Consider the following 19408-nt stretch of genomic DNA (forward strand, 5'->3'; position numbering starts at 1 on the left):
CTCCGGGGACTTCTTTTGCTCAGCCTCTGGACTAACACAAACACTGGGCCAGTGTCATGTCTGGAAAACTGCTCTTTTTCTTCATACACATACACACAGGTGAAACAGCCATGTTAATATCCTCATCACAGGGCCAGATTAACTAACCGCCATGAACATTCATGAGGGCAGGCTCTCATTTATCTGTTTACATAAGGCACTACCGGTCATACATATTCAATTGTGGTCTCATCCCTCTCATGATGACTAATCATGGGCTTGTTATCCAGCTGAGATCGGCAACGAGGGTGCGCACGATTTTTAAGTGCACATCTGTCTGAATGGAGCTCCTATAAAGTTTAATCTATATGGAGGGAGAGACAGGAAGAGGATGTGACTGTTAAACTCAAACGTTGTTTGGTACTTGGACATGAAATAAGGTGCTTCACAACAGCTGTGGCAACATAACAATCCTCTGTATGATATTTAATGCACACTTGGTTTCTGTTAGTGTTGCTGTGATCTAACAAGACACAAATCTTCACAAGAGATTATTTTGTTGCACAGTATGAAAAAGATTTCCAGCAGAAAATCTCAGCTGCTTTGAAACACGAGACAGACGTTATGTCTAGGGGTGCTCCGATCAGGATTTTTGAAGCCGATCACCAATCACAGAAAGCAGTATCTGCCGATCCAATCACCGATACCGGTCTTTTTAAAGCCTTCTTTTTACCATGTAGAATTATTTACAGAGTTTATAGTATAATTTATTTATAGTATAATCCAATCAAGATTTTTAGACATTTATTCAGGGCCTGAATTTCATTTCTGAAAATTAATTCCTCTCTTAGGTGACTTCTGTGAGAGGTTTTTTTTTTTCATTTGAGGGGTGGAGGGGGACATTTTTTCAGTGTTAAATGTTTGATCATGCACTGTATTTTTGTTTTAACAATCATGTAATTGTTGCACAATAGCTTACACAGTGCAAGCCTGATTTTGTGAGCTGTATGTGAGGTTCACACATACTCTGTTTGCAGTGCGGATGTAGTCCATGTGTGGTACAGAAGCAGCACGGTGCTTTCACACAAACACAACATTTATCCATTATTTTGATTTTAAATCCAAACATTGTAACTTAAAATGCTTTTTCAACATTGTGATTCTTTTTTTTACACAGTACAGTAATACAATCTTTCATCAATTATTCAATGCTTTTTACTCTTGCATTTACTTATAAATTGATATATTAAGTTGCTAAAGCAAAACATTTAAACTACTTTTCTTATGTTATCACAAACATTCTAAATTAAAACTTACTCTACTGCCATTACTTTTGCATTTCAATCTTTATTAACTAACAACCCTGCTGTTCATAAAGAACTTTAATTAAGAACTTTAAAATGATTGCCTTATTTATCTAAAAGTGCTCTTTTCCTTTAAACCTAGCCAAAAAACCATAGCCTATGTGTTGGTTGTGAAACACAGTAGACTTTAATTATATGCATTTATGGTGTACAATACAATTTATGGTGTACAAACAATGCACTGTTACTTTAATTGTTACTTTTAGCGCGTGCAGCGCAGCAAAAAATAAACTCGGTGCGGAAACTATCTCTGCACTGCGCGTGAGCGTTGAATGGTTTAAACACTGGGAAAAATTAAAAAGAAAAAATGCAATTTATAAACTTTAGTGACGATGCGACACTGCCTCGATTGTGCAAGTGTTAATTTATGTTTTGTGTGTGCTGTGTGAAGCTTGCTTTTTGTGCGGGATGTGTTTTGTTTGAATTTGTAATTTGAGAGAGAAAGAGAGTTTGCGGTGATTTATTCACACTGTTTGTGAAATTATGTCTCAGAAACTTTTTCAAATTACTTTGTAAGTTATTTAATAACGAAATATGAATTGTACCTCACCTTCAGCACTGTAATTATTTTACCCATGCTGGACAGAGACTGAGACCGTGCCGCTGCATGTCATGCCAAACCTCTCACAGCAGGCGCGTCATCAGCTTGAGATCGGTTTTATGAGATCAGCCTTTTTAGAGACCGCCGATCAATCATCCCAAAGCGATTATCGGCCAATTGTGATCGGTAGCCGATCAATCGGAGCACCCCTAGTTATGTCAAATGCTATTATATATTATATTACAATAGATTAAATATATTTTTACTTAAAAATCTCAGTCTCACAGAGAAGATCAGCTTATTTTTAAATGCCAGGTCAAAAAATATCATATAGCGGGTACCTTTCAACCTTTCGCTAATTGTCTCAGCAACTATGACTACACGTACCTGAAAACTTGTGAAAGCAAAACCCCACCAGTGCGCTCACCGACAGCTGCATTTGCATAAGCTAAATGTCCTGTTCTTCTTTTTCTTTAACCTGAATTGTTGCTTAAAAAATATTCTATGGATTCTATTTTTTACACAATATTTGGTCTATTCTGTTCATTTCCATACACGACTGCTTTTTCCAGTCAAATGCCTAAACTTTGCCCCCCCCCCTTTTTTTAATATCCTGTAGCAAAAGAGTCACAGAAAACCAAAGAAGGCCTGAGAATACGAAGGGGAAAAATCCCCTTCTCCAATGAGACGCAAGCTGACAGTAAAAGTAATGTAATCCTGACTGGCAGAGGACCAAGAACAACAAAAACATTTGGATAACTGTGCTCAAAAATGAAAGTTCTCAATGAAGACAAAAATTACATTTCCTCACGATAACAAGTCCTTCTCATAACAACCCTTAAGTTTGTTTGAAATGTCCATGTCCTCATCAGTCATGTGTTCTCACATATTGGGGGGAATGCCGTGTAAGTCGCGTAAGAGGAAGAGACGTTTTAACTACATCCAAGCTGCGGAGTATGGAGAGCACATCTCAAGGGCCGGTGGGAGCGGAAAGGGGGATGATCCACAACATACAAGTTTCACTTGGCAACCGGGCCCACATCAACATCTGGTTGAGCTTGTCAGTACACGCCTGATTCAACCAGACACTAAAGCATGACTTGTCTAACTGTGAGCCTTGTTTGAAATGACGAGACGTGAAGCGCCATCCACGGTGTATCCTTTTTTTTTAGTGCCGGGGTTAAAAAGACTGACATCGCCACCTTTCACAATTAACTCAAAGCTACTTGCTTTTCACCCCTGGAATGGTTGAAAAAAGAAACAGAAGAGAAAAGAAGATAACCTGTGAGCACTTATCCTGGCTACAATTCCTTTCCCTTAATCATTTGCATATGAAAGGATAGCTCTAGTCTATAAAAGGTCAGTGAAAGAGGATCAAGGCCTCACAGAGAACACAACAAAACATGGATGAAATGTCTCTGGTGCAAGCTCGCCTTCATTTAACAGATCGCGATGTCAGTGACGCTGAGATCACGGAAGCAGTGCTCACGTCTCACCGGTACCTTCCCCCCAAAACAAGAAACTAGAGCAAGAATCAGACCGTCCTCCAAAATGGCTCATCTATAATATATGAATGCTGTATTAAGCTTTTTTTTCACATGCACATAAGCACACACAAAATTCAAGCTTGAAATGTTTTAGGATAACAAACATATTCCTAGTGTTCTTGATCAAAACTGTTCCTGTTTATATTGAGGACTGTAAAAGAACAAAATGAAATAAAAAGTAAGAAGTACACACATTTCTAGCATTCAATCAAAACCTTTCCTGGTTAAATTGAGGACACTGGAGGAAAAAAGAAATCCCATCTCTGCAGAATCCACTCCCTAGCTCTGCTATTGTGCCTGCACACTACTGAATAAAGCATACGGGCTGCAATTTACCAGTTGAGAGACACCATTATCATACATATTACTTCACATGATGACAAAATCTGCAGGCAACTTTGGAGGCTTCAGGAATATGAAGCCTGTGCCTGTTGTCTCAAAGTCCTCGACAAACATCTTTGGGGACAAGCAGGGCCTAGAAAGAAAGGACAAGAAGGCACCGTTTCCATCTCCCTTTCATCTAAGTCACTCAGTCAACCATTCATTGCCCCATTCAAAGCTGCTGTGCATTATGCAAAAAAATGCTAATCCTTTTCCGATGCTTTTTACACTTGTACAAACCCTGCATTCCCTTTCCTGAAAAGCAATTATATCAGTTTACATTTCTGTCAAAAAACAGGATTACTTCAGGAGAACTAGCACTGCACCAGGCTTCCCCCATCTATAGCTGAAGGAAACTAGAGATTATCTGCGACAGTATTTTTTTTTCTCCTCTTCCACTCTCCTCAAAAAAGTGGAGAGGCCTTAAGAATGTGATTTAATTAGCCAAAGGGAAAAGAATAGATCTTTAGTTGCTGTGGAAACTCTTTTTGACCTGACCTTCTCTTTGCAAAAAGCCCCAAACAGAACGAGCCTCAGTCTGGTCTATTAATCAGAAACAAATTATGAAAGAATGTTGTCCGCCTGAATAATGCTGCCAATTCTGTGGTGAGGGCAGCAACAGCCTTCGCTCTTGCTTTCATTGTCTTTCTGTGCGTTTGACAGCACGACATGATGAATGAGATCAGGAAGACCCTGGATTTGCATATGCAAATTCTCAGATGAGGGAAACGTGTCTAGTCATGTGTTATCTGTTGTCGGGTTGAGTATTAAGTAGTGCATTTTGCTTTTTTTTTTTTTTGGGGGACAATAGTATGGTCCATTAGTCAGCACAATTAACCCCATCTCCATGGCTACTAATGAAATTTCGCCATGGTACGACTTAAATTAGATAGCTGGTTATGCGTTGCCACCATCTAACTCCAAATCCATTATTTGCCCCAGGAACAATGAGCCGTTTGTGCTCAGCTGATCTCCACCAGCTGAACAAACCTCAGAGTTAACAATTTGCATATGTTAATAAAATTATGTCCTAATTACATGAAACTTGTACATATTCAAATGTACTTTCCCTAGGCGCTATAGAGCTTGAACCCTATCCAAGTGTTTAACCCTTCAGAAAGCCTCTAAGCAGGGGAGGCTCTTAACGTGCCTCAGAAATGCCTCGGGGCCTGACACAAAAAGGCCCCCCTTAATACATTAAGCCAGCTCCTGACTTCTCAGCTTTCCACCCACTGCTCTGCGGACCGGGGCAAGTACTGCATCCTCCGAACCAAATTCAATTGGGCCCACAACAAAAGCCCTATAGTTCCTCTAACAACAATGTGACAGTTTTCTCAATGCTATTTATGAGATGTGCACACACAAACGTTATTAAACAGTTAATGTGCTGAGGAAACCACAACAAGCACTAGCAATTGAGTACATAAAATACAGAGCTAAAATAGATTGTTCTTGATGTAAAATTCAGAAGCAGTTCTTCAAGAAAATGACAGCGGAAAAAAATGGACAATATCTTATCACAACGACATTAAGCTTTTGAGAAATCGTAACAGACAGGGAATCTTCAAGGAAATCATACAGTTGCAGCCAGATTAAAAAGGCCTTTGTCCTGCACCATGTACATTTTTTTCCTTCTGTGCCAGGGAAATTAAATTGGTCTGTTCAATGGTTTAAAAAAAAAAAAATGTTCTATCACATATGAAATTCATACGGCTCTGCGTAGCCCAGATGGTGTGAGATGAATAAAAAACAAACACCTAATGATAGACAGCAGAAAGCTCAGAGGACAATGACAATGTCAGGGTTAAAGAAAACAGGAAAAAAAAAACCTTTCCTGCTTCTTCTCAGTTATGCTGACCAACAACGAATTTCCACGACTGCAATGAAATAAGCCGTGCTCCGGTGAATTGAAGCTCTTGGCGCTCTAAATGGTTCATATCACCACATACGAAAATAGAAACTGTATTTCCCTGTCTAAACCTGTACAAGGCCTTTGGAGGAAAAAAAAAATAATATATATATATATATATATTTATATATATATATATATATATATATATATATATATATATATATATATATATATTGCAGCTTTTTGTGGGGAGAAACTGATAACACTGGTGATCACTGGTCTTGTGATTTATTGTTTTTTTTTTTTAAGATGGATGCTGTCAAATTCGTACATATATTATGTGTGTGTCTACATGCATGTGTATGCAAACATCAGTGTGTGTGTATGTGTGTGTGTGTGTGTGTGTGTGTGTGTGTGTGTGTGTGTGTGTGTGTGTGTATGAATGGGGCTTCTCTTTTAAAACTATCAATACCGGGATAACCACGTATTAGCATTCAACCGAACACGCAGTCATCTCTCTAGCCTTTTAGCCAAATTGGGTGTCTTAAAGTCACAAAGCAGTGGCAGTCAACCTCTCTGTGTTGCCATAGGAGTTTTGGTACTGAACAGCAGATTTTAAATCATCCAGCCACTTCTATTAGACTTGAGACTTATTGAGGTAGAAACCATAAAAAATGAAGAAGGGAAATTTAATCCCTGAAATATTGATTTGCACATTAATATCATATAGGCAGTGGGCAATTTGGCTTCATGGAAATGACACATTGTCGACCGTAGGAGAAGCCTCAGCCAATCTTACTGCAGAACATGTCTCCAGAGTTATTAAAGGCTCCTCGCGTTGGCTTCACGATATTCCGTGCTGCCTCGAATCAATCTGTGCACTGTATGAAATTATGTGGACACAAAAACGCAAAACACATCTGATATTAAATCAAAGCACGCTTAATAGATCCAGATGCCTTGTGGTGTCATAAAACGACTGCATTTAAATGAACATTTCTAATTACATTAATGATACCGAATGCACTGAACTACATATTTTCTAAACCTTTTGTGTCTTTCTGTAAGAGCAGATCTCAGACACCTTTTTAAATAAGATTTTTGCATCTAACAGCTGTTGTCACACAGCAGCAAAATTGCTGAATGAAAGACAACCTTTTAGTCTTTAATAGAAACAGAAATAATTAAAGCTGAAAATTTTAATACGAAAATAGAGAAAACTCTATTACATACAAGACATAAATATGTAACGTTACAACATAATAATAATGATTATAATAATGTTATTATTGTAACAATTTTTTTAACTATATAAATGAAAAACGAATCCAATAAAAAAGATGCAATTCCGGTGCAATTCCAATTTGCAAACAAATCCAGGTATCCACAAAGGATCGTATTAATATAAAAAGCGTACAAATCCACAATGTCTAATGAAGAAAAACCAAACGTAGCTCATTTAATACACAAGCAAAAAACATGCTGCCAACGGTAGAGTAAACCCCCCAAAAACAACTTGAAAATCCTATAAATACGGTGATCCAGGCAGTGAAAATCTGCTGGTTTAGAGAGCAGAGAGCGCAGACACACAGCGATACACACCGCGGCTCTGAGCTCTGCCTCCCCACTGCCTGTGTTTTTTCTGTGCTCTCAATGGAAGCGATCGATGCCCTTGTCACTGTCGCGTTCCAATCGGAGCCAAGACTCTGTCTCACACTCACCATCAACCCAAAAGCCAAGCGCTCACACACATGCCACGGTCTTCAATGTCAATGTTAACGTTTCACCACAAAAAAAAAAAAAAATACAAAAAAAAAAACCTTCGCACTTTTGAGAATCTACCGACCTTTCTATAAACTCCGGGACAATTCTCTCAGGAAAACCGTAAAGGGAATGAAATGAGAAGAGAAGGAAACTTACGGGCAAGACAGAAGACACAAGTAGTTTAAACACGGAATGGTCTTTCTGATGAAAATAGGAATGATTTCGGTTCTTTTTATTCCGTTTTTTTTACGTCTGCCACAGACACGAAGGAGTCCGGGATATGGCAGAAGAGACAGAGTTCAATCCTTCCTATCGTTACCATCATCCGAGCCGCAGCGTGGAGAGACTCTTTTATACGTTGCAGGTAACAGAAATATACGAAGAAGCATCTTTTAGTTATCTGAGGCGAACTGTGTGGCTTTTGAGTCTATCTCAAGAAGCATGACGGAAAACACCGGTCCGGAGCGTCGTCGTGTCAAAACGTAACGTTAGCCTTCGCGTTTCTTACTTTTGCAGGGTATATTGGCAGTTCTCGACACGTTACCTCTTCGAACAGATGTTTTATAAAATGTACGACTTGTATTGTCTGAGGAATAAGATTTGGTCAAATGTAAGGAAAGCCCTGCTGTTTAGCGTTCGTGTGATGATGAGGCGAGTCCAACTCCTGAAGCGAACACAACAGCCGCGAGCGAACAAATCTGTTCACTTTTTAAGCGAATAACGGTATAAAATAGAGCGAAACTTGACATTTATGGCGGTTTGCTTGTAAAAGAAACGAAATGGAGTCTGGTCCTACGGTAACGTTAGGTACGGTAGGACATTATCGCCTGACAGTTCGCGGCTGTTCAGTAAAAGGACTGTTTTACAAACTGAGAGGAAAATATTTAGGCTGGCATTTGTCTAAATTATATCACATAAAGCCGTAATCCGACAGCGGAATAGCGCAGATTCGGCAGGAACAGTCGCGAAAGAAAATCAATACTCGACCTAAATTTAACACCAACTAACGTTACTCAATAAAAGTTGAAGAAGAAAAAACTTACTTTCTTCCCCCGCAGTCCCCTCCGCTTCTTCTCTTGATATTTGCTTTTTCTGAAGAAAATCACATCCAATGGTAGCGCAAGTAGGTAACAAAAAGGACAAAAAGAAAAAAAATGTAACAATAATCCTCCAACTTTATAGGAAAAACGTAAATACTACAGTAAGAGTCGATCCTTTGGGTCCGGTTGTGTAAAAGATGTGTCGACGTCTGCCTAGCAGTTTCGGTTGTGGAGGAGTAAGGGAAAGGAGGTAAGGAAATGAAAATCCGATATGTCTTTATTCTGCTAATTATTATCGTTTTAGCCCTGTTTAAAAAAATGGCTGATTAAGTTGAGTGCGCATGTCTTTGTGTGTCTATTCTCGATATGCACTCTGGGAATGAGAGGGGGGGGTGAGCGCGCGAGGGAGGGAGAGAGAGAGCGCGAGGCAGAAAGAGAGAGATGTAATTAGTGAGGTGATCAACAGTCTCCACATTGCAAATGACGCGCTGTTTCAACTTGGAGAGCTGAGGGGCTGTGCGAGCCAGATTCCTAATATGATCTAATGGGGGGGATCTTTTTCGGTGGGCAAGATGTCATGTAACGGCCTGGTACATTTTGTGGGACAATAAGAGATTTTTTTTCTTTCTTCTTCTTCTTTTTTTTAAACATACATGTGATCAAAGCCGTTTTATAATTATTTTTTTAACCAAAAAATAAATAAATTAAGACATTTTCAAGACTACATGTTATAGGCTAGTATGGCACATTTAAAATGTCAAGTCTGCATGTTGTTATTTTAAAAAAGGAAATAAGGCAATATCTGATTTTGTTCGTAATGCAGTCGGCCTAAATATCTTGTACTTTTAGCAATGCTTTCTTTGTTTATTTTCTTTGTTTTGTTTGTTTGTTTTTTTGGGGGGGGGTTGTTTGTTTGTTTTTTGTAAAAGATAGAAATAGCCTAATGAATCACCCGAAAGATGCTTCGATTTATGAAAATGCACAGATTTTAAAAAGCAGAAATATGCATTTGGACACTAGTGTTGCAATAACATCCGTTTGCATTGTAGGGAATAAATATTTTAAAAAAAAATAATAATAATAGAAAACAACACGACTGAAATGGCACTTTTTGCTATTCCTACAGTACAAAAGCCTACTAAAAAGAAAATTAAATACAACGCAAATGAAGAGAAAACGTGAGAAAACCATGAATACTGTGCAGGCGTCGCTTATTATAAACCGTTATCTGCGTGACACATGTAAAAATATCAATAGTTGAGCAGATTAAATAAACAAATCGTATCAGTTGTAAAGGCCATGTATTTAAAATTATAACTGTAGCCTCTTGTATTGTAAGAGAGCATGCAGATGTGAATATTATTTTGTTTTTAGGAGATATTTAATGGCACAATGAATGACTACGCATTTGTTTTGCAAACAAAAAAATATATGTATCGTTAAATTAGATTCAAATAATAATGCACAGAATATTTAGCGATAAAACAGTGTTCAAAATAAACCTAAAAAGTACACTACTTGACACTAAATGGGCCTTGGATTTAAAGCCTATAGTAGCCTATATACTGTAAAAGGCTTATGAAATTTACATCCTTCTATTTCACTCATCAGACGTTTAGTTCATATTCAAACACGCATGCAAATGCTCCGATTGATTATCCAGTTTGGATCTCCTAAAATGTCACCATTGAAAGGAAACCCGACAAGATGTTAATCGTGAAGAAAAATCAAAAGATCGGCTCTCCTTTATGAAAAAAAAAATCGAAGGGGGTGAATTGAGCGAGGCTCTGTTTCCGGATCGCGCGATAAGGATGCTACCAGAGCTGTGTTTGCAGTAAAACACGAGCCCTTGGATTGGCATGTCTACTGTGGGTCTTTGGATGGGCGAGAGGTGGTCAACAGAGGCGTTACTTCTTCACCCCGATCTACTGTTTCTAGTCCTCGGGGGACTCATGCCTGCCAGACCCAAGTGCTGTTTCGGCAGGATGAACGAGAGAACAGAAACAAGACCGAGACGAGCTTCAGATTTTACCTCCATATAAACGCAAAGCAAATGCGGCGGAGTAAAGGTTATTTATTTGCCACTGACGACTGTATTTCTGCTGCTCACCGCGGAGGACTTTAAAACTATTGATTTAAAGGTCTCACCTCTTATGCAAGTATACTTTGACAAATACATTTAGCGTAGTTATGAGAGTTTGCTGTCTTTTGAACTGTTTGGGGCTGTGAAATGGAGAAAGTAGTAGTGCTTATCTAAGTCTAAAGCACTTTCAGCTGTGCTCGTGTGTCCACCCTCGTACTTTCTGCTCTTCTTTCTCTCAGGCTATCTGACGAAAATCGCTTCATGTGTGTATTATCATTTCATCTTGAATTAATTAAAGATTGTATTTTGTTGCAGCATGGTTTTGAAATGAACATATATTGAGATTTTGCCTTTTATTTTTGTTGTTTGGTAAAGCTAGCGTGTAGTGTACAATGACTAGTATTTATCATTGGTGATTAGCCAATATTTGTCTTTTTCCCCCCCGTGAATTTTCCTCGTTTTCAGCTATATGGATATACAAACAATATCAGAGGCTTTGTTCGCTTTTTTATGACATTTTAAAGTGTTATCTATGAGACGTATCAAAAACTGCATGAATATTGATTTAAGTGAAATGTCAATAAAGCAATCATCATACAATTCGCGACCTGTGATTTCTTATAATTGTCTTTCTATAACGTACGATGTCTAACAATGACTTCAGGGTTTCTTTTTCGGTTCTTTGCTTGGACTGAATGAGTGAATTACTGTCCTGCCCCACAAATGAAAGGTTTGTCCAAACTGCCTGGCGCCCTCTGGGGTCTGAGAGGTCATGTTTTGACAGTAACTGACCCTTTGTAGCCGCATTAAACACTGACCAAAAAGCTTCGCTAACGGAGAATTAAATCCAATCAAAAATTATCAACTCTCTCACACACACACACTTCCTGAAAGTTTTCACTAGCCTCTTTGTGGAAGACGGGAAAACCTCCGCGCAATATAAGGTAGCCGAACATGCATTATCAGAACGAAAATATCTAAATGTATTTAAAACACAATTGATTAGCTAGGCTATAAATCACTTTTCATTACACTATTTGGTAAGGTCGGCATGACAAAGCATTCACAAAATTGATCACACTGTGAGTAAACAACAACAAATTAGCCAGAAAAGTACAAACTACGCCATAAGATTATTTATTTTTAAGTCAAACGACACCGATGTAATCTTCTCTAAAAGCCAAATCGTTTTAAACATGTCCCATAAAGGAATCTCACAGTTCTCTCTTAAAAATAAGAAGAAAATGCTTAACATCCACCACAAATAAAAAAGAAAAAAATCCGTCATCTGTATCCGATCAGCTCTCTTTTGTCTTTTAAACATGATAGTTAGGCTATTCTAAAGCGACATATTGCACGTGCAATCTGTTTAAAACATTAGCTTATATTTTTTTCAGCATTAGTCCTATCACCATTTCTTGTTTATAAACGCAAGCTAAAAAGAAAATAAATCGCTTGTACCTTTGGTATAAAAGGGCATCCTGGTGTCCTCTGTCTCTCTGATGCTCCGCTTATAGCATATGGAAACTCTTTTGAAAATGCCTAGATTTGGCACATTGTCATTGAAAAGAGCGGAGCGCGGTGATGCTAGAACACAAAATGGGAAATAAGTTGGGGATTGGGTGCAGCCTCCCTCAATGCGGACTTATCTAACTTTAATTTCATATAGGCTACCGCTATGACATGTCATTCAGAATGATTTGAGCAATTAGAACGTTCTTGCGATTTTCAAAGAGAATAAGAAGTGCCCCGCACAATGCTTTTGCGTGTTCTGTAGGCTAGTTAATATTTTATTAATTTGCTTTTATGTATTATACAAACAAATACAAGATTGCGTGAACAATCTGTTAACAACGTCGTGGCAAAATCACTGCCAACGTAAAATCGAGATTCACAAAAGCTTGTTTGTAAAACACTGGACTTTCGATCAATGTATTGGGACATTTCGATCGATTATATAAACGAAAATCCATATACGACATGAGACCGGTATCAGCACGACTTTCAGTTTCATGAGAAACAAAAGTGGCAGCACTGAGATTATACAAGAAATTAAATTATATTTATTATATTAGAAAAATACTTGCATATACAAAAAAAATTACATTGCTAATTTAAAACTAAAAACAAGGTTTACTGTTAAAGGTATGTGAGATAAATCTGAATATTTTAGCCTTATATTTCACTATGAAATAAAGATATAAAATAATTCACTGACATGCTATGATACACTGAGCTGAAACTCCAGAGTTTTAATGAGAGCCAGCCATCAATATGATCATTCTGTAATGTTTCTGTTTAAATGTGGTAAATTCACATGAGCTCCTAGCTGCTGGGTCCCAGGATCACGGATGAGGGAGGTGGCCAGGCACGCGGTGCCATTCTGTTTATTTGATAAAGAAAATCAATGAGAGTGACTGTGGACTATTTAGCGAGATGTTTGAGAGGGGAAAATGGTTGGTTGAAAAGTGACTTCAGTTGGCTGGTCGATCTCATCAGGAAATGTACACTAAACTACACTCTCAGAGACACACTTGGTCCTCTCTTTGAGTCCATTCACCCCCACTGCCCCCTCCCACTTGGCCCTTTGCTCCTCATGGTGCGGAGGTTTTCATTGTTGATCCCTCTTTAATAGACAAACGGGCAAGAGCTGCATCTCCGGCCATCTATCCTAAAGCAGGAGATTCTCCATCTGCTGAGCCCCTGAATGTATATAGCCACCTGCTTTGTTTATTAATTACGGTATATAATTTGAATATGAGTATTATATTTTAAGTATAATTTTTGGTGTAAAACAAATAAATAATAATAAATGAAAATCAGTGATGATTTAAATAAATATAAATAATTTATAACTTAACAATAATAATAATGAATGTTATTATCATTATTAAATAAATGTAAATTAATTAGTGCTTTTAAAAAATAAAAAAAATCTGTGGATCAAGAGGATAAAGCATGCGAAATCATTACAATGATTTAATCAATGAAACAATCAATAATGAGCTAATTAATTATAATTACAAATGCGCCTGCTGTTTGTAACTGAAAAGCCACTGAGACCCTCCCTATTCCATGAGTTTAAGCCCCCAGGACCAGAGCACCTACTGAGTGGGCTGCACTTAACACACACTAAAACCAGAATCATTCAGAACACTTATCAGTTCGAGTCATCGCCCCTGTTCAGGAGAGTGTATATTTCACTGGGTTATGGCTAATGCTCTAAAGCAGAGAAGAAACTGTGCTTTTCTTCTTATGAACTTTATTAAATTATTTGTCTTTTTGTGTGCTAGATAATTGCATTTCCAGCTTTCCCTGTTCAAATGAGTCTTTAGTATGCCTACATGTTTTCTTCTGCCTCTCCTGGGGTTATAAGCTGCCCTCTCCCCCATACCTAGTGGTGCATTCTATTTAGCGGATTACCTGGTTACCATTGGTCAGCACAGGGGAGGCAAGAGAGCAAAACCATGGCAACATGACAGATTCTAAACCCATCAGTCAAACTGGATGATAACACAGTCAACTTGGTCAAGCGGCTTGAATTTTGCCTATGAGAAAAAGGAGAAACATGGTATTGTTTCATTTCAAAATAGTGTGTACATTACGTATGGGATTACATTTGTGAATAAAATATCACTATTAAATATTAATGTCTCATTTATTAAATGAGTACACATATCACTTACTGAACATATTAGGGAATTAATAAATGTGATGGTAAATGATTTCCAATCCTTGTATTAATAAATAAAAATACAAATTATGTTGTCAAAAGTCTAAAGGCACAGCATAAATTGAAATAATTAATGCATAAAGCTGCATACAACAATTATTGATATTTATGTGAGATATTTTCATCTTAGGGAAAGATCATAGAATGTGTGTATCAAATGCTTTGTGTGGATCTAAATAATTAATCAGCATTAAGTGAATTACATTCCAATTAGCCAAACAAATAAACTAATCTGTCAAAACTCCAACTCATTTGAATAATTAGACAATGTTTTTGATTGTCGTGTAACATCCATTTCACACCCTCAAATTAAATGCACGCAGTCAAAAAAGAAAATGTCAGGACGCATCACGCATGAATGGCTAAATGGTGAAGCTATCAGCAACAAGGACATTTTTTTCACCTTTATTCTTTATCATTATTATTTTTTGTATTCCCATATACATTTACCTAAAGTCAACAGCAAATTATTGAGCAAGAGGAAAGTGATTCAATCCCATAATTAAACAAACAAGGTCAGTGAAAATATAGTTATTTAAAAACAATGTCAATATGTCTAAGTGTCAGATAAGCTGATTAGTCAGACAGATTGCTTATTGGTTATAATAATCAGTAAGGCTTGCTGATTGATTTATAGATTATAGTCTATAGTATAATATTTAACAGACCTGAAGCTTGTCCTACTAGAAAAAAACTCACCTAAAACATCAATTAACCAAATTATTCATGTGTTTATGTATCTACTGGTTAATCTCCGCTATGTTAGGTTTATTTTATGGTAGTGTCTTGTATTGCTGTTTTGTTTTGTGTCAGCTGGCGGCTCTGAACCCTATGGATGAGAAATCTCAAGCTTTTTCACATTTAGAATTCACCCGTGGGCCAGACAGCTGAGAACGACTCCTTGGTGTCTCAGAAAAAGGCTGGAGTCTGTTTGCACTGATATTTCACTAGTGGCAGCACTAAGGACACTTGGAAAAAGGGGTGGAGGGGGGGTGGTTAATAAAATCTGTGTGTCTCATCTACGCGCTGGAGGTGTATGAAGGTGATTGCGGATTGGTTAAAGGGAGTCGATGGATTGTCATGCATAAGGTAAGCACCCGTCCGTGAGCTTTGTTTGAAAGCGCTGATGTTGAGGAGGTGCTGACAGCCCTTCGCTGTGGTTTCTAAAGCGAGCAATTTCTGTGCTTTGATTTCTTCCTATGATATGTCAGATGCACAAAACACATTGTGCGATTTAAATTCATTTGTGATATGTCTCTCCTGCCAGCAGTCTTTCATGTGCATGCTTTTAGAATAATTTTCTAGCAATGTATTTATTAGCATAGTTGCACCTAGAATATAGATTGAATGAGAGATGGAAGTATAGAGATAAAATGTATCAAATATAATGTTGTAATATATAAATATGTATCATATCTATATATATATATATATATATATATTGTTGTATATATATATATATATATATATATATATATATATATATATATATATATAATATATAATATATATATATATATATATTTATAAAAACATATAATATATATAAAATATATATATTATAATATATTATATATATATAAAATAAAAAAAAATACAAATATATTTAAAAAACACGTTTTATATATATATATATATATATATATATATATATATATAATATATATTATATATAATATATATATATATATATATATATATATATATATAAATTTTTAATGCATTAAGGTACTAAATAACAGCAAAGGCATTTAAGTAGTGAATATCTGTTTTGTATCGTCCTGCTCATCAGCCATAAGATTACATTCATACTCCATATGCATGCAAGCAGTCATTCGTGCACTGTGGGGGGCTTCTCTCTCTCGCAGCCAGGGCTACAGAGGAGATAATTTGAGTCTAATCTGCTGGTGCAGAAGTGTGAGAAGTGAGACTGGACAATGAGACTCCCTCTCCTCTCACCTGAGAGAGGTTTCCGCTTAAATCAAGCCTGTCTCACTGGCCACAGACCTAGATCCCCAACTTTAATGGGAAGACAGTTAATAACCTTCTTCTTCTCCTTCTTCTCCTCCTCCTTCTTCTTTTTTTTATCCCCTGTGCACTATCAATCTGACCTGTCAGGGCACTGCTGAATCAAAGCAAAAGTCCTCTTCACAGATGACTGATTAGAAACGCAAAATCACAAAATCCATCTTCATGGTCACTTTTATTACAGTCATTTTTAAACTGACAGCAACCTGCTCAGGCTCAGAACAGAGTTTGTGGCACAGATTGTGTCTCTGAGAGAGAGAGAGATGAGAGGATGCAGAGAGGTGGGGAGGGAGGCTATTGTCTGTGGGAATTGGGGTGCATCATATATGTTGCACATATACATTTAAATGCTTACATGCATACATGTGCATGTATTTGTGCAATGCATGCACACTGCAAATGCACATAAATCCAATATGCATGTTCAGTTTGCATGTTCATCATGCATGTTTAAATGTTCAGTTTGACTTTTCTATTGTTATGTATGGGGTCACACAGTGTACATGTAAAAACAATAATAATTACTCAAATAAATTACCTAATTTCATTCAATATATTTTAATATGTTCCTCAGACTGAATAAAAACCCAGTAATCCAATATTACAATTATCCAATATATTAGTGTTGCTATAGTAAAATACAATAAAATAAATCAAAATGATTGGCAGCAGTATACCTGAACAATTACAAAATCGTAACATTTGAAAAATTACTGCATTTATCCTTGTAGTTATTAAATGATTGCATTTAGTAATTTTTAATTATTTTTATCAATCTTTTTTTATAAGACTAGAAAAATCACAACATATTAAGCTGTCAAGCTACTAAAATGTATTTAAATATGAGGTACAATATATAAATGTATCTAATCATATGCCCTACACAATTCACAGAAAAAATAATATAAAATAATATTCATGCTTTGAATATGTGTGCAAAGTATCTTCATATATAGTTCATATTTAAGGCAGTATAGTATTTCCAAAAAACTTCCTATATGTGTGTGTAATAGTGTGTGTATATATTTATATATATATATATATACACATACACACACACACACACACACACACACACACACACACACTATAATTGGCAATCAAAATAATCAACTGTATGTCAAACTATTTGAGAATGCAGGAGTGGCATTTTGTTGAATAGGCGACTTTTACTGTTCCATGAGCATGTCTGTCAGGGCCCGGTCCTGGTCTAATCCTTCTCGACATCATTCAGGAGGGGTTACGTGTGTCTTGGTTACGTTTGTACACAGAACAAAGGAAAATGGGTCACGAAAGACAGAAAACACACAATTTCACAGAAACCAGGGGAACAGACCGCCTGCCACGTTTAATGTTCTTAAAACATCTGATTGAACAGCTTGTCAAAATATTAAAGCTCACTTATGAAGGCCTAAAAGTCATATCTGGAAGGAAGGGGGATTATTCTATTTAACAAATTATTTTTTTGTATTAACCAGCATTTTGTATGGATTCAAAAAGGCAGGAGTAATTTATTAAAATGTTTTTTGTGCATTCTATTTTAATATCTATGTTTTCCGTTGATTCATTTATTTGATATGTCCTTTAGCCAAATAAATTATATTAAATAAAAAAAGCCATCTGTCAGATCAAACTTCACTTTAAACTAAAATTCATAATGTCACACAGTCTGACCTAGCCGAAAAATATATGGACCACATTAAAATATGTTTGGACAAGGCTTTAAAGATGCAGGGTTTGGACTAACGCAGTCGTGTCAGAGTGTGGAAGCAGCTGCGCTCTGGAAATGAATGCCCCTGACTTTACGCCTGTCAGTGGACTGAGACCCGACTGACCTGATGGGTCTGATTACTTCCCTGACATTCAAAGGCAATAAAAAACATGGCAAAAAGAGACCTGGGGAAATTCCACTGCGCACATCCGTACGTCCACACGTACACACCCACGCGCACCGAACGCACATGTAAACAACACTCACCCACACACGCTACCACATATGGTCCGAATAAACATAACAGATACAAGGCACAAAAGCCTTAAAATCTTCAGCTTCAAGTCTCCCTAAAGAGCCAAAGCCGTTTCATCTTCTGAACAGGGAGATAACATGTTACGCTGTTCGGAAACAGGAGGAAATTTGGCCTCAGATATGTCCGAAACTACATACTACAGAACTTCACCAGTATTTTACATCTGACTCCATTGATGACAAGCACTAACTACCATGAAATTCCCTAAAGATTATATGTCCCAGGACCGTATTCCGTCTGCTCTGCCTTTCCTCGACAGGAGGGAACAGAGGAAAGGCAGATAAATCCAAAAGAACCACCCCACAACACTCAGCGAGAGGCAAACCAAGACAAACAGCACATCAAACCTTAGTCTGCAAAGCCTCCTTTTTATCCTGCTGGCATTAAACCCCAGACACACACCCACGCGCACACACACACACACACACACACACACACACACACACACACACACACACACACACTCTGTGGGAGACTGTAGAGAGAGAGAGAGAGAGAGAGAGAGAGAGACAGACACACACACACCCTCACAGTACAGGGACTGAGAAACCCAGACAAATAGAAAAAGCACAGAAAGCAAAGCACAGTATTCAAACACAAACACACGAGCCGTTCGCCTACCACACCTGCTTTTGTGTGTCTGTAGCGTCGACTGCCAGTCCTGTCTTTTCTGCAGGGCAACGCAGAGTCCTTTCAAGATGGGGGGAGGTGGATCAGCCCGCCATGGACAGGTTTTACTAGGGGTAAATCAGCAGGTCAGGGGCTTTCAGGTGGGTTCGGGCAGGAGCGGCGTATGAGAAGGCCAGAGCGGGTAACTTTCAGCAAGTCTGTGATTCCTGGGGTTCACATCCTGAATCCCACATTTGCGCTCTTCAAAAGAGAAAAAAAAGGAGGAGAGAGAGAGAAGGAGAGGGAGGAATAGGAAGCACAGGTCATGTAAAATGTATAAGCTGCATTTAAAAATAATTTAATTCTGGAAGCGAGCAGCTCATCTCCTGCCACCGAGGATCCGGGTGAGGGGATTCTTCTCTTTTTTTCCCCACTGAATGCACCTTTTGTGACAGTCTAC

General features: G+C 37.6%; 1 protein-coding gene across 5 annotated transcripts in view; it reads right to left on the bottom strand.

Annotated features, from left to right (window-relative positions):
- The window catches only part of LOC109085752 (zinc finger homeobox protein 4-like), an 83867-nt gene extending 64672 nt beyond the window's left edge, over window positions 1–19195 (bottom strand). The window contains exon 1 of one of the 5 annotated variants that reach the window (XM_042714375.1): window positions 18966–19195. The gene's annotated coding sequence lies outside the window, so the exon portion shown is untranslated. The other 4 variants (XM_042714372.1, XM_042714371.1, XM_042714376.1 and 1 more) reach the window with 4 other exon arrangements.
- Window positions 19196–19408: the final 213 nt, after the last annotated feature.

The sequence above is a fragment of the Cyprinus carpio genome, chromosome A24, assembly GCF_018340385.1.
Source record: "Cyprinus carpio isolate SPL01 chromosome A24, ASM1834038v1, whole genome shotgun sequence".
Taxonomy (NCBI): Eukaryota; Metazoa; Chordata; class Actinopteri; order Cypriniformes; family Cyprinidae; genus Cyprinus; species Cyprinus carpio.